The sequence below is a fragment of the Mesoplodon mirus genome (assembly GCF_964341445.2).
Source record: "Mesoplodon mirus genome assembly, chromosome: 6".
NCBI classification, from domain to species: Eukaryota; Metazoa; Chordata; class Mammalia; order Artiodactyla; family Ziphiidae; genus Mesoplodon; species Mesoplodon mirus.
In genome coordinates this window covers 43,954,460-43,977,105 of record NC_138982.1, presented here as the reverse complement: position 1 = coordinate 43,977,105, position 22,646 = coordinate 43,954,460, and the positions used below count along the sequence as shown (strand labels likewise).

The 22,646-nt window shown below is 43.6% G+C and overlaps 1 protein-coding gene across 5 annotated transcripts in view; it reads left to right on the top strand.

The window, feature by feature from the left end:
• Positions 1-22,646, top strand: part of ST6GAL1 (ST6 beta-galactoside alpha-2,6-sialyltransferase 1) — a 198,348-nt gene that overhangs the window by 16,367 nt on the left and 159,335 nt on the right. For 4 of the 5 annotated variants that reach the window (XM_082624434.1, XM_082624433.1, XM_082624429.1 and 1 more), the window contains exon 2: positions 12,482-12,620. The gene's annotated coding sequence lies outside the window, so the exon portion shown is untranslated. Of the gene's footprint in view, positions 1-7,386; positions 7,497-12,481; positions 12,621-22,646 lie in introns of all 5 variants that reach the window. The other variant, XM_082624430.1, reaches the window with a different exon arrangement.

Genomic DNA, 22,646 nt, shown 5'->3' with positions numbered 1-22,646 from the left:
CTAGGGCAGCATGTGACTAGTGATGAATAAATGGTAGCTCTTTTTAATATTGCAGCACTTCTTCTTCCTTTTTTTTTTTTTTTTTTTTTTTGCGGTACGCGGCCTCTCACTGTTGTGGCTTCTCCCTCTGCGGAGCATAGGCTCCGGACGTGCAGGCTCAGCGGCCATGGCTCACGGGCCCAGCTGCTCCGTGGCATGTGGGATCATCCCGGACCGGGGCATGAACCCATGTCCCCTGCATCGGCAGGCGGACTCTCAACCACTGCGCCACCAGGGAAGCCCTGCAGCACTTCTTAATAGTTATTCTCAGTTTTTGGTCACCTAGTGGGCCAGACACTCTGCTAAGCCCTGGGGATATGAGGTTACATGAGACCCAGTCTCTCCCTCCATGGAGGACCCTCCATCTAGGAGGACAGACAGGCATGTGGGATCAGGGACCAGATGAACAGGAGCTGCACGAGGTGCTTTGGGAGCAGGAGGCAGGGGTGGGGTCAGGGAAGAAGAGGTGAGACCCCAGCAGGAGGCGTTTGCCGGGCAAGTAGAATGGAGGGTGTTTCAGACATGCCAGGCTGCAGGAAGGAACGTTGGAGCTGCCAGTTCTCCCCAGAACTGCAGCAGCAGATAGAAGGAGGTTCACAACTGGCACTTGTCAGTAGATCCACCCATAAGTGGGGGACAAGAGCCAATAGTAGGGGCTCCCCCAGCAGGCGAGCTCACAGGGCTTCTGCCCTCTGCTGGCATTCGAGCCCAGGCAGTCTGGCTCAAGATAGAGTCTGCAGTCTATTTTTCCAGTGGTGGAGTGAACATAGACAGGGACCCAGCCTGGCTGGACTGGGGCACTTATCATCACAGAGATCTCTCCAGGCTCAGGGCTAGGATCAAGGGTAGACCACTCTGGAGGGAGCAGAGATGATTACCAGACAGGAATTGCAAACATGGAACCTACTAAAATAGAGGCTCCAGGTGGTGTGGACTTCATGAAACGCTGGCACAGAACTGTTTTATTAACACTGGGACACTGGCAGGGTGGGTAGGAGGGGTGACCTGGGATTTCTACAGTTGTTGGGAAGACCAGCGACCCCATGTGCAGTGCTCAGTGTCGCATAAAAAGAACCAGAGGAGACCTCCTCAACATTCAAGGATATACATTTGTGGTTTTAGTTATTTGCAAATGACTTCAAAACCCTATGATGTACACAAATTGGGTGAATCATTTGGATGAGATAAAAGCAAAATTATATTTGCTACAAGGATGGTTTATATCACTTAGCTGGTGATATAATAAGCATAACAGCTTTCATTTACTGAGTCATACCACCATCCTGACTGGTCTCACTCTAATTCATGACCATGACCCTTAAGTGGACTTTGGTGTTGTCAGGTCATCTTACTCTGTTCCTTTGGTCCAGGGGTTCTCAACTCTGGCTTCCGTTATCATTAACTGGGGAAGATTATAAAAAGTACTGCTGCCTGAATTCCACCCCAAACTAATGAAATCTAAATTCTTGTGGGGTGGATCTGGGCATGAGTATCCTTTTTTAAAGCTCTTCATTTATTCCAGTGGGCAGCCTTGGTTGAGAACCACTGCCATCCTCTCCAATCTCCATGACTATTTCACACTTTTTTCTCTCTCTTTAAATTTTTAACACCTCCTCTCCCATCTCTATTCTCACTCGAGAAACTTATGTCCCACTTACCTGAGAAAATAATGGCAAAGGAGTGCTTTCATACCTTTCCACCATCAAATCTATGCCCCATATATTCTACTTTCTGCCTGTTGCTATGATGATGCTCCGTTTTTTGCTTTTTGTTTTTCCGGTACGAGGGCCCCCCACCGCTCTGGCCTCTCCCGCTGCGGAGCACAGGCTCCGGACGCGCAGGCTCAGCGGCCATGGCTCACCGGCCCAGCCGCTCCGCAGCATGTGGGATCCTCCCGGACCGGGGCACGAACCCGCGTACCCCGCATCAGCAGGCGTACCCCCAACCACTGCACCACCACCTAAGCCCGATGCTCCTTTTAAAGACCAACCCCTCCACCTGTGTATTACATCTTGTTCCCTTCCTTAGTTAAGGGCTTGACTCCGCAGTTCTACCTTCTCTTTCCAATATTCTTCTCTTTATGGACCACTCCCATCTGCCCCCCACAGCATCTGTCTATCTGTGGCAGCTGTTTCTCCCACTGCACATACACATCTTCTCCTGACCGCATCCACCCCTCCAGCTACTGCTTCATTCCTCCGCTCCTTGAAAGAGTCATCTGCACTTGATCCCTGCAGTTCCTCTTTTCTCATTTTCATTCAAACTCAGTCTAACCAGTGTTTTGCCTCCATCACTCCATAAAAATTACACCTGTCAGGTTTACCAGTGACCTTGGTACTGCCAAACCCAATGGTTAAGTCTCAGTCCTTATCTTGATTTGTCAGTAGCATTTTATATAGTTGATCACTCTGTCCACCTTGAAAAATGTCTTCTTCTGGCTCTGGAACATCACCCTCTTTGGTTCTCCTCTTCTGTCACTGGCTTCTCCTTCTCAGTTGCTTGTGTTGGCTCATCTTTGCTTGTTCACTTTGGAGCACTCCAGGGAGCAGCCCTTGGACTTGGCCTCTTCTCTGTCCCCTCACTCCCTGGAGATCTCCTACCATCTGAATGCTGACAACTCTCAATGTATAGCTCCATCCCAGACCTTTCCCCCGAATACCACACTCATTTTAACCATCTAATCAACAAGCCTCCTTACATGTATAACAGACATCTCAGTGATGAGAAGTCCATGGCTGAAATGCTGCCATTCTCTCTCAAACAGCCTTCCCCACTTCAGTAAATGACAGCTCCATCTTTCCAGTTGCTTGGGCTTAAAACTTTGGAGGCACTCTTGACTCTGATTCTCTCATGTTGCACCCAATCTGTCAGCAAACCACGCCAGCCATACTTGCAAAATACACCAAGAAACTGACTGCTTATTTGATCCATCAAATTCACACTGGTCCAAGACAGATCAATCGCTACTTCTAATTTTTAGAATAGTTTCATACCTGGGCCGCCAGTGGTAGTGTGTCATTTTTCCACTTAAAATCAACAAAGGCTTCCTATTGCACTTTGCAAAGCTGAAGTTCCTAGAAGGGCCTCCACGGTTCTGCATGAGCCAGCCCGCAGGTCCTCCCAGGCTAAATTTCCTGTTCTTTTCCATCTCTTAATTCTGCTTCACTTTACTGATGTTACTCCTTAAACATAAAGCACATTTTTACCACAGAGCCTGTTCCCTCCACCTGGAACACCCTTCCTTCGTATATTCCCATTGTTTTCTCCATCTCTTCCTTTAGGTTCTATTTCAATGTCACCTTATTAGAAAGGTCGTTCTGATCACCTTACATAAGATAGTAATCTGGTGCCTGTTTCTTCCCCCATCACACCTGGCTCTCTCTTTCCCTTTTATCCTACTTTGTGTTTCTTCTATGGCACAGATGGTCATCTGACTTATTTATTCTGTCTCTTCTCACTAGGAAGTTGTTTTTGTGAGGGCAGGGACTTCATCTCTTTTGTTCATGATTGTTCTCACAGGGCCCAGAGCAATGCCTTAGGAATAGTAGGCACAATACCTAATTGTTGACTAAATTCAACTAAATCCACACAACAGCACTTCAAAATTAGTTGGAATAACCCATGATTTACAGATGAGGAAATTGTAGCTTAGAGAGGTTAAGTAACTTTTTCAAGGTAACACAGCTTGCTAGCATAGAGACTCAAACCTTCCAAGTGACTGTGTCATCAGACTGTCTCCCTGTTAAGCCTGGCCTTTCCCCAGCACCCACAGCTCAACTTACCTCATTTTTTCCACATCTCATTGCAAGCGGGCAGCCCCACAGAGTGGCAAAATCCTTGTGAAAATGCCGCAAATGTGCCTGGAGGTGTAGGAGGTGTATAGGAAATGCATACACAATCCCTTATTTGCAATACCCAAATCCCCAAATCTGTGAAAAACTACGTTTTATTCTTAACCCATTTGGTGGCAAAACCTGATCTGGACTAATGTGAGGCTATTTATAAATCCTTGTTTAATGTACTTGGTTAAAATATTTATTGTTTTGTTGCAGAAATATTAATCCATATAATTATGGAGAGTTGCCCTGCCACTGCTGCAGGTCTTTAGGCAATACATTGCTTTTCTAAAATAGGAAGAATTGTGAATTCTGACACTTATCAGGCCCCAAAGATTCCTGATATGTGGTTGTGAACCCGTGTTAATGCTTTCCTAAATGTCTGGCATTTGAAACTATGCCTAAAAAAAAATTAAAAAATTTTTTTCCTGGTAACTACAATTTCTTTTAAGGACCTTTCCAGGAACAGACTCAATTTTACGATCTGATTAAGATCAAGCACAGCAGGCCAAGCTGAGGAGGGCATACATGAGATGCCCTTCTAAAACAGAGCGCACGAATAAAAGTCTACATACTGAACAATGAGACCACCCCTTCCCCAACCTTCCTTTTTTGTTGTTTCCAACAGTGCTGGCAAGCTCGGGTTATGAGATTTCCCTAGTCATGAGATTAGTCTATGATTAAATTTAACAGCCTAAGAGGAAAGGCCTATAGATATTGATATTTACAGTTCTTCAAATAAAATAGAGAGATTATTTTCAATCCCCCTCCGGTAAGACCCACCAGTCCAGCAGCCCTGCCCAAGCACACAGACCTTCTGGTCAACTTTTTAGTGTATCACTTTTTTTTTCCTTCTCTCTCTCTCTCTCTCTCTCTCTCTTTTTTTTTTTTTTGACTGTGCAGCTTGTGGGATCTTAGTTCCCTGACTAGGGATCGAACCTGTGCCCTTCCTGGTGAAAGCGTGGAGTCCTAACCACTGGACCACCGGGGAGTTCCCAGTGTCTCACTTTTAAATTTAAGGTAGAGATCAACTGATATCTGAGAAAGTTTGAAACATGAAAGAAACCAAAAGAGACAAATAACAACAACATCAGCAACATAAAAGTATCATAGAGACGAGTGAAGATATTCCACTAATGAAAGAAAGACTGTGCAAGAAAAGGAGTATTCAGAGGATAAGAGAGAACTCCTGGAAATTAAAAACATGTTAGCAGAAATAAATGAATCGGAAGAGGGTTGGGAATATGAAGTTGAAGAAATCTCGTAGGAAGTCAAACAAAAAAAGGCTATGAAGTGAAAAATAAGAAAGGATCATTCTAAGAAGTTCAACATCTGAATAGTAGGACTTACACAGAATGTACACAAAAGGAATTAATCAAAACACACCACATGGCCATGGTTCAGGTGTGAACAACAATTTATCTGGTCATAATAATGTAACTTCTGATGCTGACTTAATAAAAAAACAGTCTAAAGCTATTAGGAGAATGTGGGACGGAGAAGAGTTATGTGGGTGGTAAAAGAGAACTAAATCCTCATTTTCTGTAATAGGAAGTCAGTGGATAATATCTAACATTGAAAAAACAGAGCCATATAAGCATGCTATTTAGACGCACTGATGTAACCCCAGAAATAGATAAAAGAGTTGAAAGTTGTTGCATTTGAGCAGCAGAAATTAGGGGGGTGGAGGGGTGTGACAGGGCCTGAAATCATGTATGCAGAGGGCTTAGCGTCGCCCCACATATCCACACTGGCACCAGAAATAAGCAAGGCAAAATGGAGTGACTGTTCGCTACAGACAATATAGTGACAACTCAGTCGAAGTTCTGAGCAGGAGCACCTCCTTTGGATACTTTGCATATGGCAGTGGCAGAAGAACTTCCCCTTTCTGGTTCTCTGAAAGTAACTTCCTACGCCAAATCTCTTTTTGTCAGTGCTCGACTCAAATTTAATTTCAGCTCTTTTATTGAAAGACCTTGGCCTAGCTCTTCCCTAACCCATGGAAATAATCCATGAAGTCTGCTGATTTTAGCAGAAGTTCTTACAGTATCTTGGGTGTAGTGCCTTCTGATTGGACTGCAGGGCTCAACAAACTTGTAGTGACCCAGATCCTGGAATGTTTTAGGCCCAAGGATTGATAAAAGCTCTTAGCTCACTTAGCTTCCAAGTCCAAACACAATCAGAACAATTGCTCACATCTCAGATAATGTGGATTAATGGATCCAGGGTTAACAGGATTATCTTTTACCCCAAGGCTCCTGTGTGCTTGTGGTGATTGCCCATTTAAGCCAGGGACCTGGGGCCAGGGCCCTAACTCTGTGACAAGCTAACCCATTCTCTCACTCAAAACTGAGCCCTTTAGTAATGGTCTTGCCAGGAGGACACTTACCTGTGGGGATGCTAGGGTGTGAAGTTCTTAGTGTGTGTTCTTGGCTCATTTTTTGAACTTCTTTGGATCTGGGTGGGGTCTCTAAATCCTGGCTCTGGTCTGGGGTCAGGGCCTCACACAGTGTACCTCTGAAGGAAATGCTTGCTGGGGGCATGAGGGAGTTCACGAGGACAAGGCAGCCTCTCATGTGTCTGCTGTCTTCCTTAGCGTCATGCTTGGGTGCTTCTGGGTCTGACTGAGCACAGAGGAGGAAGGGGATTAGCTGAGAAGCTGCCGGGGACTATAAGGTGTGAGGACCGTGTGGGCAGGAGTGATGGCAGGGAGAGATCAAGCAGAGAACAGACCCTGAGTATGAGGAAGGAGGTGGGTGAAACTTCGGCTAAGGGAGAGTAGTGAAACTACATCATGATGTCAAGCCAGTGACCCTTGCAGGGTAGGAGGGAGGTCAGGGAGCAGAAGTGGTGTCCTGCATTAAATGGGTGCTGTATTAAAACTACAAGGAAGCACATGAGTCCATAGGGGGCTCAGGGACAGGGGATGCAAGAAGACCCTGGGATCGAATGTGTAACACTCGTAGGGTGATAGGAAGTGTTGGTATAAGCCACTTAATAGAAAATTCTTATAATACAATAGAAAAACCTGAGGTTTCTACAGCTCTGCTATTGTTTATTTCTCATGTTTCTGCAGTGCACAAGATACACTTGCAATCCAGAACTGTCCTTTCCCGTTACCTCATCTATCAAAAGCCCAGCCACAATGTTTGGAAGAAAGTTAAAAAAAAAAAAAAGGCTTTTTAGCAGCCACAATGGATGGCTAACGCCCTATCACAAAGCCACGCACTGGATCATGGGAGAGCCTCTCTGGTCTCACAGCCCCGTATGGCTTTTAGTGAGTCAGAGGCAGCTGGGACCCTTGGGCCGGTCTAAACCAAGCTCTTCAGAGGTCTATTGAAGGGATTCAGGGAATGCTTACAGGAACAAAAATAGGAAGTACAGACGAGCCTCAAAGCCACTGGAAAGTTCCTAACCATCTGCCTTCTCTGGGCTGCATGGTTTCCTGTTTGCCTCTCAGTGGGCCTCTGCCCTGTTCTCTTTGTAAAACCAGCTTCCTTTCCTTCTGCAGGGCCTTGCAACCCCATCACCTGATCTTGTGCATGGCATTTGCTTCTCACATTGTGCCCACTACCTTTCCTTTAAGGAAACTGATTCTACCACCAGTTCCCTTATTTATGGGTGAGTTGCTTTTGTTTGTTTGTTTATTTATATTGACGTATAGTTGATTAACGATGTTGTATTAGTTTCTGGTGTATAGCAGAGTGATGCATCTATATGTGTATATATATATATATATATCCTTTTTCATATTCTTTTCCATTATGGTTTCTTAGAGGATATTGAATATAGTTCCCTATGCTATACAGTAGGACCTTGTTATTTATCTATTTTATATATAGTAGTTTGTATCTGTTAATCCCAAACTCCTAATTTATCCCTCCCTCCCTCCCCCCTCCCCCCTCCCCCCACTTTCCTCTTTTTTTTTTTTTTTTTTTTTTTGCGGTACACTGGCCTCTCACTGTTGTGGCCTCTCCCGTAGCGGAGCACAGGCTCCAGACGCGCAGGCTCAGCAGCCATGGCTCACGGGCCCAGCTGCTCCGCAGCATGTGGGATCTTCCCGGACCGGGGCACAAACCCATGTCCCCTGCATCAGCAGGCAGACTCTCAACCACTGCACCACCAGGGAAGCCCCCCCTTTCCTCTTTTAACCATAAGTTTGTTTTCTGTGTCTGTGAGTCTATTTCTATATTGTAAATAAGTTCATTTGTATCATTTTACAGATTCCACATACAAGTGATATCTTGATATTTGTCTTTCTCTGTCTGACTTCACTTAGTATGATAATCTCTAGGTCCATCCATGTTTCTGCAAATGGCATTATTTCATTCTTTTAATGGCTGAGTAATATTCCATTGTATATATGTACCATCTCTTTATCCATTCATCTGTCGATGAACATTTAGGTCACTTCCATATCTTGGCTATTGTAAATAGTGTTGCCATGAACATTGGGGGGCGTGCATCTTTTTGAATTATGGTTTTCTCAAGGTATATGCCCAGAGGTGGGATTGCTGGATCATATGGTACCTCTATTTTTAGTTTTTTAAGGAACCTTCATACTGTTTTCCATAGTGGCTGCACCAATTTACATTCCTGTAATAGGGAAGAACCTTTGTATTTTATTACAAGTTAATCACTAAAGGATGTTGCCTGTAAGCTTAAATTATACATAATGGCTCATCTCTGGGAACCCTGCCTCCCAGGTAATGAGCATTAAACTGAAAGAACTTTGTTAGCTCACAGGAAACAACCTGACCAAGCCCACCTGTGAATGACTGCAGGAAGGAAGAAATGAACACATGCCCTCTGGAGGCTGACTGGGACCAGGAAATGCTTGACTTCATTCTCTCCCCTTTTAGTATAAAAGAAGCCTGAATTCTAACTCAGGCAAGATGGTTCTTTGGGACACGAGTCCACCATCTTCTCGGTTAGCTGGCTTTCCGAATAAAGTCATTATCTTGCCCCAGCAACTCAACTCGTGATTTATTGGCCTGTCATGTGGTGAGCAGTATGAGCCTGGACTCAGTAACATTCCCACCAACAGCGTAGGAGGGTTCCCTTTTCTCCACACCCTCTCCAGTATTTATTTATTTATTATTTATTTATTTATTTTACAACTTTATTGGAGTATAATTGCTTCACAATGGTGTGTTAGTTTCTGCTTTATAACAAAGTGAATCAGTTATACATATACATCTGTTCCCATATCCCTTCCCTCTTGCGTCTCCCTCCCTCCCACCCTCCCTATCCCACCACTCCAGTCAGACACAAAGCACCGATCTGATCTCCCTGTGCTATGCGGCTGCTTCCCACTAGCTATCTACCTTATGTTTTGTAGTGTATATATGTCCATGCCTCTCTCTCGCTTTTTCACAGCTTACCCTTCCCCCTCCCCATATCCTCAAGTCCATTCTGAAGTAGGTCTGTGTCTTTATTCCTGTTTTACCCCTAGGTTCTTCATGACATTTTTTTTTTCTTAAATTCCATATATATGTGTTAGCATACGGTATTTGTCTTTCTCTTTCTGACTTACTTCACTCTGTATGACAGATTCTAGGTCTATCCACCTCATTACAAATAGCTCAATTTTGTTTCTTTTTATGGCTGAGTAATATTCCATTCCAGTATTTATTATTTGTAGACTTTTTGATGATGGCCATTCTGACCGGTGTGAGGTGACACCTCATTGTAGTTTTGATTTGCATCTCTTTAATAATTAGCAATGTTGAGCATCTTTTCATATACCAGTTGGCCATCAGTATATCTTCTTTGGAGAATGTCTATTTAAATCTTCTGCCCATTTTTTGATTGGGTTTTAGTTTTTGTTCTTGTTGTTGTTATTGAGTTGTATGAGCTGTTTATGTATTCTGGAAATTAAGCCTTTGTTGGTCATATCATTTGCAAATATTTTCACCCAGTCCATAGGTTGTCTTTTCCTTTTGTTTATGGTTGCCTTTGCTGTGCAAAAGCTTATAAGTTTGATTAGGTCCCATTTGTTTATTTTTGCTTTTATTTCTATTGCCTTGGGAGACTGACCTAAGGAAACATTGCTATCATTTATGTCACAGAATGTTTTGCCTATGTTCTCTTCTAGGAGTTTTATGCTGTCATGTCTTATATTTAAGTCTTTAAGACATTTTGAGTTTATTTTTGTGTATGGTGTGAGGAAGTGTTCTAATTTCATTGATTTATGTGTGTCTGTCCAGCTTTCCCAACACCACTTACTGAAGAGACTCTCTTTTCTCCATTGTACACTGAGTTGCTTTTAGGTCAGAATTCCACCCTTTGTCCATAAGCAGAAGCCCAGGTGTATGAGTGGGTTGGGTAGCAGCAGGGTAGGCAGGTAGAATGACTTGCCTATTTGAGTAATATTGGAGGTCTACAAGCCATCTTCCAAAGGATTTAAAAAACACTAATGAGACCCTGCATTTCCTTATTAGTCTGCAGATTGCTGTGGCTGGAGTGCATGGTACATGGGGTGGAGTGGTGCAGGGGGAGGGTGGCCAGCTGGGAAGGAATATGAGACTTGGGTCCCCAGGGTCTTTGCCTGGGTCACAGGGCCACAGAAATCCATTCAGTCTGTTTAGAGAAATTACTCAGTGAATTATCCATTTCTTACTGAAGGTTTGGCCTAGAGAAAAAGGCAGAGGCTGGCTAGAGAGAGATGGAGAGTGGGGACCTGCTTTGTGTTAACGAGGCAGGTGGGTCACCAGCCCCATAGTCCCCCCATCCCAGGGGCACTTTGCTCCTTTTCCGTGGGGAAGGCTCTTTACTGGCAGGCTCCCAGGTGGCCACCAGCTCAGCTGTGTTTGCAGGTAGAGACCTCTTCCTGGCCTGGCCCACTTTCCCCACAGTGACTCTGGCTCCTGGTGTTTTGTTGGCATTAATTATAGACAGCAGCAAAGTGCCCAGATGCCACAAGTGACTTTTTATTTTTCCATCTCACCTGATGCCTTTGTTGTTTGCTCTATTCTGCCCTGAATGTTTGTGAAATCTTAACATTTGCAACCCCTCAAATGGCTCACTTAACCTTTAGTTTCATCTGATGTCAGCTCCCATTAGCATCTGTGGTCTCATGGGATGGCTCTTGTTTCTCTTAGCATCTCAGGGTCTCTTTCTCCTGGACACCATCCTTGCTTATTACCACTCCTTCTCTCTTCCTTAGTGGATTTCTCACTTTTTCCCTCTTTACCAATTCTTACTTATGCATCCCCCCCACCAAAACTTGATTAGGGGAACTCATTTTCTCATCATAGATCTTGTCTTAACCTTGGGCTGAGCTGAGTGTGAGCATGAAGTATGAAAACGCAGACTCCCAGAACTCTAACTCATTTCCACTAGAAACGTTACACATGGTGAGCAAGAATGTGTGTGAGGGAGGGACTGCAGGAGAGGAGCATTAGAGGAATGGCAGAGTTTTCCACTGCTGGGAGTTTATATGGTATAGTAGTCCTGGAGACAGCCTGCCAAGACTGTTCAAAAGCCTGAGAAATTTGGAAACTCTTTGACCCTGCAATTTGATTTCTAAGACTGATTCTTAAGGAAATAACCATGGATTTCCCCCAGAGATTTAGTTTTAAGTACTATTTGTAATATGCAAAAAAAGTTGAAGATGACTTAATTGTCCAGCCTTTGGGCACAGGGACATATACTACAGCTAATCAAATGATGCTGCAGAAGACTACTAAACCATGTCTAGCTTTATTGGATCTTTGTAAAAAATCTAGATAACAAAATAAAACCAGGAAGGGGGGGACTTCCCTGGTGGTCCAGTGGCTAAGACTCCGTGCTCCCAATGCAGGGGGCCAGGGTTTGATCCCTGGTCAGGGAATTAGATCCCCACATGTGCAGTGAAGATCCCTGCGTGCTGCAACTAAGGCCCAGCACAGCCAAATAAATAAATAAATGTTAAAAACCAAAAACCAAAAACCAGGAATGGTGTGTTATCTGTAGTCATCTTGGGTGGAGAAGAGTGGGTGACTTTTTCCTTCTTTTGACAATTATATTTTCTAAAATTTTTAGATTAAACATACATTTCTTTGGCACTAAGAAAAAGCAACAGTTACTTTAAAAACAAACGCTATCCACCCAGCCAACCACAATAATACACAGGTTGACAATTTAGGTTCAGTTAAAAATCTTCCTCCAATAAATTCGGAATTGAGTTCACATTTGTAACATTATAAACAAAATACTACAGGTCAAAGGGGGACCAAATTGCATGCATTTGTTAATGGACATCAGTTGTCCACAAGCCTTAGATAAGCACAAGACTCAGGGCCAGAACTGTTGCTTTCTCACCCTTGCTTTTCTTACCAATAATAGCAAGTAGCACAAGGATTAAGTGATTGTAGTAGAGTTTGCTTTGCTTCATCTGCAGCTCACTCTGAAATTGCTCAGCCCCAGAAGGGGTAGGTCTGGGTGAACAGATGGCCAGGTTGAGCCCTGGGAAGGAGGCTGTAGTTCTGGAAGGGGTTCTGAAGTGGCCAGAGTGACCAGGGGTGGGAGGAGCGAGGGTGTTTACCCTCCTGCGTGTATTAACATATGTGCCTCTGATGCTTAGCTGCCAACTTGGCTTTGTTTTTTTTTTTAACTTCCTGCAGGCACGGTAGAGTGAACTGTGTAGAGATCTGCAAAGAGCAGCTTAGAGAGAAGCAGTGAAGTCCTGGACTGCAGCTGAAATGAACTGGCCCACTTGAACCTGCCCGAGCCCTGGGGCAAGGCCTCTGTCCCAGCGCTGAGGTAAGAGCACTCGAATCCCAGCTTGGGGACAGAGAGGGCAGAATGGCTCCTGTTGTGGGGTGGTGAAAACCTCCTTTTCTCAGGCTCAGGAAAGAAGGGGCAGTTGTTTCTGGTTCAAACCATCAGCTTCCATCTCAGCCCAATCGGAGGCAAGGTCATTTGGTGGCTGAAGAGGTTTTGATTTTTCAGAGCAGGTCTTTTGGAATCTTAACAGGATGTTGTATTTTTTCAATTGCTGGTGAAATTTGAACTCCAAAGGGAATGAATTTATCCTCCAGGTAAGACTGCACCAGATTCAGGGGAATGCTTAACGTTGGTGCAGCTGCTCTGTTCTGCAAGGGAAGTCAAACTTTCAGGAAACACACACACACACTCTCTCTCTTTCTCTCTCTCCTACCCAAGGAAGACAGAGTGACAGAAATTACGTGGGGAGGTTATTGGAAAACATTCCATTAAGCTCACTAAAAAATGACTTTAAGGGACATCCCTGCTGGCACAGTGGTTAAGAATCCACCTGCCAATGCAGGGGACACAGGTTTGATCCCTGGTCCGGGAAGATCCCACATGCCGCGGAGCAACTAAGCGCATGTGTCACAACTACTGAGCCTACAGTCTAGAGCCTGTGAACCACAACTACTGAAGCCTGCACACCTAGAGCCCGTGCTCTGCAACAAGAGAAGCCACCGCAATGAGAAGCACATGCACTGCAACGAAGAGTAGCCTCAGCTTGCAGCAACTAGAGAAACCCTGCATGCAGCAATGAAGACCCAACACAGCCAAAAATAAATAAATAAAATAGAGGATACAGGGCATGCAGGTCTTCAAGGGCCTGGCTCAGGTTCTATTCCATGGCCGTGGAAGGCTCCTTAACGTCCAGGGTTTTGCCCAGTTCATCTTGGGACGGCTTTTGCATGTCCTGGAAGAGGGCACAGCCACTGTGCTGGTTTTGCATCTTCAAGAGATGCTGGGCACCCTCAAGCTTCTCCACAGCAGACTCATGGAAGAAGTGACCCACACCCTCCAGAGCCGCATCCCTGAGGGAATATAGAAGCCCAGAGAGAGATGGCAGAGGAGTAAGATGTGGAGATCACCTTCCTCCCCACAAATACATCAAAACTACATCAACATATGGAACAAATCCTACAGAACACCTACTGAACGCTGGCAGAAGACCTCAGACTTCCCAAAAGAGCCATGTGGCTGACAGGGTCTTGGTACTCCAGCCTGGTGTCAGGCCTGAGCCTCTGATGTGGGAGAGCCGAGTTCAGGTCATTGGACCACCAGAGACATCCCAGCCCCACGTAATATCAATCAGCAAGAGCTCTCCCAGAGATCTCCATCTCAATACTAAGACCCAGCTCCACCTGATGGCCAGCAAGCCCCAGTGCTAGACACATGCCAATCAACTAGGAAGACAGGGACACAACCCCACTCATTAAGAGAGAGGCTGCCCAAAATCATACTAAGTTTACAGACACCCCAAAACACACCACTGGACACAGCCCTGCCCACCAGAAAGACAAGATCCAGCCCCATCCACCAGAACACAGGCACCAGTCCCCTTCACCAGGAAGCCTACACAACCCACTGAACCAACCTCACCCACTGGGGGCAGATACCAAAACCAATGGGAACTACAAACCTGCAGCCTGTGGAAAGAAGAGCCCAATCACAGTAAGTTAAACAAAATGAGAAGACAGAGAAATACACAGCAGATGAAGGAGCAAAGTAAAAACCCACCAAACCAAACAAGTGAAGAGGAAATAGGCAGTCTACCTGAAAAAGAATTCAGAGTAATGACAGTATTTTGGAGAGTAAATCCAAAATCTTGGAAATAGAATGGAGAAAATACAAGAAATGTTTAACAAGGACCTAGAAGAAATAAAGAGCAAACAAACAATGATGAACAACACAATAAATGGAATTAAAAATTCTCGGGATGGAATCAATAGCAGAATAACTGAGGCAGAAGAATGGATAAGTGACCTGGAAGATAAAATAGTGGAAATAACTACTGCAGAGCAGAATAAAGAAAAAACATTCTAATTATAGGGGTCCCAGAAGAAGCAGAGAAAAAGAAAGGGTCTGAGAAAATATTTGAAGAGAGTATAGTTGAAAACTTCCCTAACATGGGAAAGGAAATAGTCAATCAAATTCAGGATGCACAGAGAGTCTCATACAGGATAAACCCAAGGAGAAACACACAAAGACACATATTAATCAAACTATCAAAAATTAAATACAAGGAAAAAAATATTAAAAGCAGCAAGGGAAAAGCAGCAAATAACATACAAGGGAATCCCTATAAGGTTAACAGGTGATCTTTCAGCAGAAACTCTGCAGGCCAGAAGGGAGTGGCAGGATGTATTTAAAGTGATGAAAGGGAAAAACCTACAACCAAGATTACTCTACCCAGCAAGGATCTCATTCAGATTCGACAGAGAAATTAAAATCTTTACAGACAAGCAAAAGTTAAGAGAATTCAGCACCACTAAACCAGCTTTACAACAAATACTGAAGGAACTTCTCTAGGCAGGAAACAGAAGAGAAGGTAAACACCTACAAGAACAAACCCAAAACAATTGAGAAAATGGTAATAGTAACATACATATTGACAATTACCTTAAATGTAAATGGATTAAATGCTCCAACCAAAAGACATAGACTGAATGGATACAAAAACAAGACCCGTATATATGCTGTCTACAAGAGACCCACTTCAGACCTAGGGACACATACAGACTGAAAGTGAGGGGATGGAAAAAGATATTCCATGCAAATATAAATCAAAAGAAAGCTGGGGTAGCAATTCTTATATCAGACAAAATAGACTTTAAAATAAAGACTATTATAAGAGACAAAGAAGGACACTACATAATGATCAAGGGATCGATCCAAGAAGAAGATATAACAATTGTAAATATTTATGCACCCAACATAGGAGCACCTCAATACATAAGGCAAATGCTAACAGCCATAAAAGGGGAAATCGACAGTAACACAGTCATAGTGGGGGACTTTAACACCCCACTTTCACCAATGGACAGATCATCCAAAATGAAGATAAATAAGGAAACACAAGCTTTAAATGACACATTAAAGAAGATGGACTTAATTGATATTTATAGGACATTCCATCCAAAAACAACACAATACACTTTCTTCTCAAGTGCTCTATTCTCCAGGATAGATCATATCTTGGGTCTCACATCAAGCCTTGGTAAATTTAAGAAAACTGAAATTGTATGAAGTACCTTTTCTGACCATAACGGTATGAGGCTAGATATCAATTACAGGGAAAAAAATGTAAAAGATACACATGTAGGCTAAACAATACACTACTAAATAACCAAGAGCTCACTGAAGAAATCAAAGAGGAAATCAGAAAATACCTAGAAACAAATGACAATGAAAACACGATGACCCAAAACCTATGGGATGCAGCAAAAGCAGTTCTAGAGGGAAGTTTACAGCAATAGAGTCCTACCTCAAGAAACAAGAAACATCTCAAAAAAACGACCTAACCTTACACCTAAAGCAATTAGACAAAGGAGAACAAAAAACCCCCCAAAGTTAGCAGAAGGAAAGAGATCATAAAGATCAGATCAGAAATAAATGAAAAAGAAATGAAGGAAACAATACCTAATATCAATAAAACTACAAGCTGGTTCTTTGAGAAGACAAACAAAATTGATAAACCATTAGCCAGACTTATCAAGAAAAAAAGGGAGAAGACTCAGATCAATAGAATTAGAAATGAAAAAGGAGAAGTAACAACTGACACTGCAGAAATACAAAAGATCATGAGAGTTTACTACAAGCAGCTCTATGACAATAAAATGGACAACCTGGAAGAAATGGACACATTCTTAGAAAAGCACAACCTGCCAAGACTGAACCAGGAAGAAATAGAAACAGACCAATCACAAGCACTGAAATTGAAACTGTGATTAAAAATCTTCCAACAAACAAAAGCCCAGGACCAGATGGCTTCACAGGCGAATTCTATCAAGCATTTAGAGAAGAGCTAACACCTATCCTTCTCAAACTCTTCCAAAATATAGCAGAGGGAGGAACACTCCCAAACTCATTCTGCGAGGCCACCATCACCCTGATGCCAAAACCAGACAAAGACATCACCAAAAAAGAAAACCACAGGCCAATATCACTGGTGAACATAGATGCAAAAATCCTCAACAGAATACTAGCAAACAGAATCCAACAGGACATTAAAAGGATCATACACCATGATCAAATGGGATTTATCCCAGGAATGCAAGGATTCTTCAGTATACACAAATCAATCAATGTGATACACCATACTAACAAACTGAAGGGTAAAAACCATATGATAATCTCAATAGATGCAGAAAAAGCTTTTGAAAAAATTCAACACCCATTTATGATGAAAACTCTCCAGAAAATAGGCATGGGACAAGTCCCTTCACCTGTGCATCCCTTGCTTTCTCTTCTATGAACAATAGGTGCTCAATAAACATTAGTTGAATAAATGAATAAGACTGAGGTTCTGTTCTTATTATCCCGTAAGTTAAGGTCCCATAAGACAGTGAAAATGAAATGTTTTTCATATTGTGAATTTCCTTGCCTGTGGAGGCAGGGGGTTTAATTGATTGGTAAGCCTTTTGTTTATTGATGAAGTGAAGTTGGCTGGCACTTCCCTTTTTGGCTCTCGCCTCTTGGGTAATCTGTGAATTACTGACACCCTTTCATAAGGGCAGATGAAAACTCTCCATTTACTGACCGACATCTGGGGCAAATTTCCTTCCTGGAAAAATCAAGAAGTCAAGAGTAGCATGAAAAGGAAGCCCTGGCCCTGCTGGGTATGAGAGCCAGGGCTGAAATCAGACCTTTAGACTCACAGCTTTGATGGTGGGGTGGAGTGGGGAGGGGCGGGGTTAGAGGAGCAGGGGCACTTCCTGCCAAATGTGAATTTTAAACAAAAGCCTCTTTCTTCAAGGCCCTGCTGTCAGCAGATTAGCGCTAATTAAATTAGCATAATGGAGCCCCAGCCTCTGCCCTCTCCCTCTGCTTTCTGAACCTTCTGGCTCCTTCTCCCAACCTCCTTTAAGTATCTTGAAAGAGGCTATGGGGAGAAGGCAGGACATCAGTTAAGCACCAGTGTACTGTGTAGAAGTGTAGTTTGTAAAACTACAGAAGTGGAAAGGACTATAGGGGCCACCCGGTACCACACTTTCATTTTAAGAAGCCAGTTCACACAGCCATGGTTATGGGTGCCTGAGGTGAAGGTATGTGCTCCAGGGGAGGGAGGGACGTGGGCTGGTGAGACGGGCACTGCTCCTGAGGCCACTTGCTCACTGAACCTTTGCGTGTCCCTGGCAAGGGGACATGTGGGTGTTCTCCAGGTGCCAGCCCTGTGTCCCCCTCCTCAGCCCCTCCCCTGTGTCTGCTGCCCCAGCCCCAGTGCACTTCATGACGTGCCCCTCCAGTGCACTTGGAGTTAAGTCCTCTTCCTCATCAGAGGCTTGGCTTTCTAGGTCAGTGAAACCAGTTGAGAAGATGTTATCTGAGGACCTTTAAAGTATATATACACGAGGAAGGGTAGAGAAGGGCGTTGATTGATCTCACGGTGGTTCCAGGATCTGTGCTTGCGCCCTGGTCTCTAATTCTGCAATGACCTAACAAGGTGGATATTTCTACCCCCATGTGGCAGGTGTAGAAACTGAGTCTCAGAGGTGAAAGAGACTTACTTGCCCAAGATTTCACAATTCAAAAGTAACAGAGACGTAAACTAAGCCTGTCTGTGCCCTCTGCAGCTTCTCAAAGTTCGTGAGCGTTTTTTACAGTAAGTACTTGCCCCCCAGTACTTGTTCCCCCAGGCTCCTTTCCCTTGGGGAACATCCCTTCATCTCTGAGGCTATGGGAACAGCTGCAGCTCAAAGTGCTTGGAGCTTTATGAAAAGCTTCACTGTTCCTTTCAAACCCCAGTGGCTGTTCCCTGTGCAGTAACATAGCATCAGAGTGAGGGAGCATCCATAGAGTGCTGAAGCGTAGTCACCTCATTCATGGGATGCCCCAGGCAGTGAGGAGGATGCTCCTGGCCCCAGGCCTCTCAGACAGTGAGAAGCGGGGGCCTTCTCGGCCTCTGTACTCTCAGTGCTCTTTGCAGGGGAATGTACCGAGTTAGATCTGTTTGGTTTTCCTCCATGTTTAAGCAAGAGATTATTCCTCTGGCAAGAGGGATTTAATTCAGTTTTATAGATATTTACTGAAAGCCTACTGTGTACACAGCCAAATATCCTGGCCTCTTTGGGCAAGAGATTCTGGCCCAGCCTTGGGCACATGGATGTGACAAGGGACAGGGGAGGAGCTGCCTACATCAAGACTGTATATGACATACCTTAGCCGGTAACCACTCAGCTCCAATCTTTCCTGCAAGAATTCGAAAGGGAGAAATTATGTCTCAAATTGCTCCGTGTGTCCCAGGGTTCCCAGAACCCTGAAAACTGGGAACGAAGCAGCAAAGGGTGGGTCAGGGTCTATGGAAGGTCCTTGCAGAGGGGTCGGGGCGAGGGGAGGAGGTGGAGTGGCTGAGGGGGCGATTTGGGTAGGTGCTAAGTGGGCTGGGTATGTTTGTCTGTGGAGCTGGGGTCTATGGGGGAGCTGAGGGTACAGTTTTGTAGATAATTTAGAATCCTTTTCGTCTGTAGCACATGATCAGCTTCGGAAGGAGGAAAAGCTCACTTCAGCAGGGCCCCCAGAATATGAATTAGGGCTGAAAGAGTTCCTTGGAGAGCTAGTTGGTTGGCCTTCACGTCTCATATCTGAGGGAGGGGGGCCCAGAAAGGGAAAGGGCCTTGTCTGTGACACAAGTGGAGCTGGAGTCTGTTCTGAATCTCTGGTCAGGGTCTGTCCCACCAAACCACTCTGGCTGTAGAGGGAAGAATGTTCTGGGGAGGAGGTACAGTCCACTCTCTGCATTAGCCTGTCTGGCCCAGTACTTGTGATGGGCTGGGCTTGACTGTTAGAGGAATTTGTGGCAATGGCAACCCAGAAGGGAGAGGGTGTCATCTCAGTGATGCCAGAGATCCCCTGGATCCCAGTGATTCTTTCAGATTCCTCCTCGAGGCCTTGCTTAGGACAGGGGTCTTCACGCTGGAAAGTCACTATTGTGGGAAGGCATCATAATGCAGAGAAGAGTGCCCCAGCTTTGAAGACGTTTGATCTGGGTTTGAGCCTGGCTTGACTGGAGCTGCATGACTACTTCGCCTTTCTGACTCAGTTTCCTCATATGTAAAATGGGCTGAATAATACCTACTTTGAGTGAAGATTAAAAATTATTTTTATAATGTTCTTCCCATAAAGTAGATGCTAATTAAATGATACCCTTTTTTCCCCCCCATGCAGCTCTATTAAGGTATAATTGAGAGACAAAAACCTGCATATATTTAAGTTATACAATTTGGTGAGTTTCGACATATGTGTACACTTATGAAATTCTCCACACAAGTCAGGTTAATGAGCATAACCATCAACCCCCCAAGATTCTTCCTTCACCTAATCCCTCCCTTCTGCCCCCTCCATGTCCTGCCTCCCATCCCTAGGCAACCACTAATCTGCTTTATCGCTATAGATTGGTTTTCATTTTCTAGAACTTTACATAAATAGCACAATACAGCATATGCTTTTCTTACACTCAGCATAATTATTTTGATATTCATCCGTGTTTGTGCATCAGTAGTTCATTCCTTTATTGCTGAATAGTGTCTCACCATATGGAAATACCAAGATTTGTTTATCCGTTCATCTGTTGACAGAGTTTTGGGGTTGTTCCCAATTTTTGGCTGTTAAAATAAAGCCTCTCTCTCTCTCTCTCTCTCTCTGTATATATATATATTTGCAGCAACGTGGATGGACCTAGAGATTATCATACTAAGTGAAATAAGTCAGGCAGAGAAAGACAAATATCATTTGATATCACTTACATGTGGAATCCAAAAAAAATGATACAAATGAACTTATTTACAAAACAGAAATAGACTCACAGGCATAGAAAACAAACTTACGGTTACCAAAGAGGAAAGTGCGTGGGGAGGGATAAATTAGGAGTTTGGGATTAGCAGATACAAACTACTATATATAAAATAGATTAACAACAAGGACCTACTGTATGGCACAGGGAACTATATTCAATATCCTGTAATAACCTATAATGGAAAAGAATCTGAAAAACAATATACATATATATATATATATACATATACATATAACTGAATCACTGCTGTACACCTGAAGCTAATACAACATTGTAAATCAACTATACTTCAATAAAAAGTTGTTCAGTTTGAAAAAAAGCCACTATAAGCATTTGTGAAAAATCTTTTGTGGGGGCATATGCATTCTTTTTGGGTGAATACCTAGGAGTAGAATGGCTGGGTCATATGGTAGGTGTATGTTTAGCTTCTTAAGAAGCTGCCAAGCTTTTTTCTAGAGGAGTTGTACTAGTTTATACTTCCACCAGCAGCGTATGAGAGTTTCAGGTGCTCCACTTCCTTGTCAACACTTGGTGTGGTCAGTCTTTTTAATTTTAGCTATTCTAATAGGTGGGTAGTGATAGCTCATGGTTTTATTTGCATCTCTCTGAAGATTAATGATGTTGAGCATCTTGTCATGTGCTTATTTGGCATCTGCATATCTCCCTTGATGAAATGTCTGTTCAGATCTTTTGTTCATTTAAAAAATTGGATTGTCTTCTTATGATTAGATTGTAAGAGTTCTTTATATATTCTACAGACAAGTTTTTTTATTTGCAATATATTGCAAATATATTTTCCAGTTCTGTGGCTTCCATGTGGTGGGAGACAGTAACACATAAACTAAAAATTACAATTCAGTTGACTAGTGCTGTGCTCAGGAAGTACAGAAGAAGATCAGTAATCTTAGCATGGGAAGTCAGGGAAGCTTCCAGGATGCAAATACATGTGACTTGGGTCTTAAAGGAAATTATAAGTTAGCTAGGCAGGGGAAGGGCAGTCTAGGTAGAAGTTTGTATGTGCAAAGGCACGGAGATACAGAATGTCATGGTGCATACCAAATTGTAAGTCATTTGATTGGAGCCCTGGGATTTTGGGAGTAGAAGGATGTGGGCTGGAATCCCAGATGCCCTCTTACTGGCGGTGCACCTCATTTATTTATTTGTTTTTAACTTTTAATTTGGAAACAATTATAGATTAAGAGGGAGTTGCGAAGATAGTACAGAGAGGTCTGGTGTATCCTTCATTTAGTTTCTTCCACTGGTTTCATCTTATACAATTATAGTACAATATCAAAACTAGGAATCTGAGGTTAGTACAACTGTGTGTAGAGCTCTGTGTCATTTTCTCACATGTTTAGATTAGTGGAGCCACCACGGCAATCAAGGTACAGAACTATTCCTCCACACAAAGGTCTCTCTCATGCTACCCATTCATCATCACACTGGCCCGGCCCTTTCTCCCTTTTCTCATCCCTATAATTTTGTCATTTTGAGAGTGTTCTGTAAATAGAGTCATATGATATGCAACCTTCTGAGACTGGCTTGTTTTCACTCATCATGATGCACTTCAGGTCCATCCGGGTTGTTGAGTGTACCAATAATTTGCTCTTTTTTACTGATGAGTGTTATTCCATTGTATGGATGTATCACAGTTTCACTATTGACCTAATGAAGAACACTTTAGTTGTTTCTAGTTTTTGACTATAACAAATAAAGCTGCTATGAACAATTGTGTACAGGTTTTTATGTGAACATAAACTTAATTTTTTAACTGATTTTTAAAAATAAATTTATTTATTTTATCTATTTATTTTTGGCTGCGTTGAATCTTCGTTGCTGCGTGCAGGCCCTCTCCAGCTGCAGCAAGCAGGGGCCACTCCTTGTGGCAGCGCACGGGCCTCTCATTGCATTGGCCTCTCTTGTTGTGGAGCACAGGCTCTAGGTGCGCGGGCTTCAGCAGCTGTGGCTCGCGGGCTCGAGCACAGGCCCAGAAGTTGCGGTGCACAGGGCCC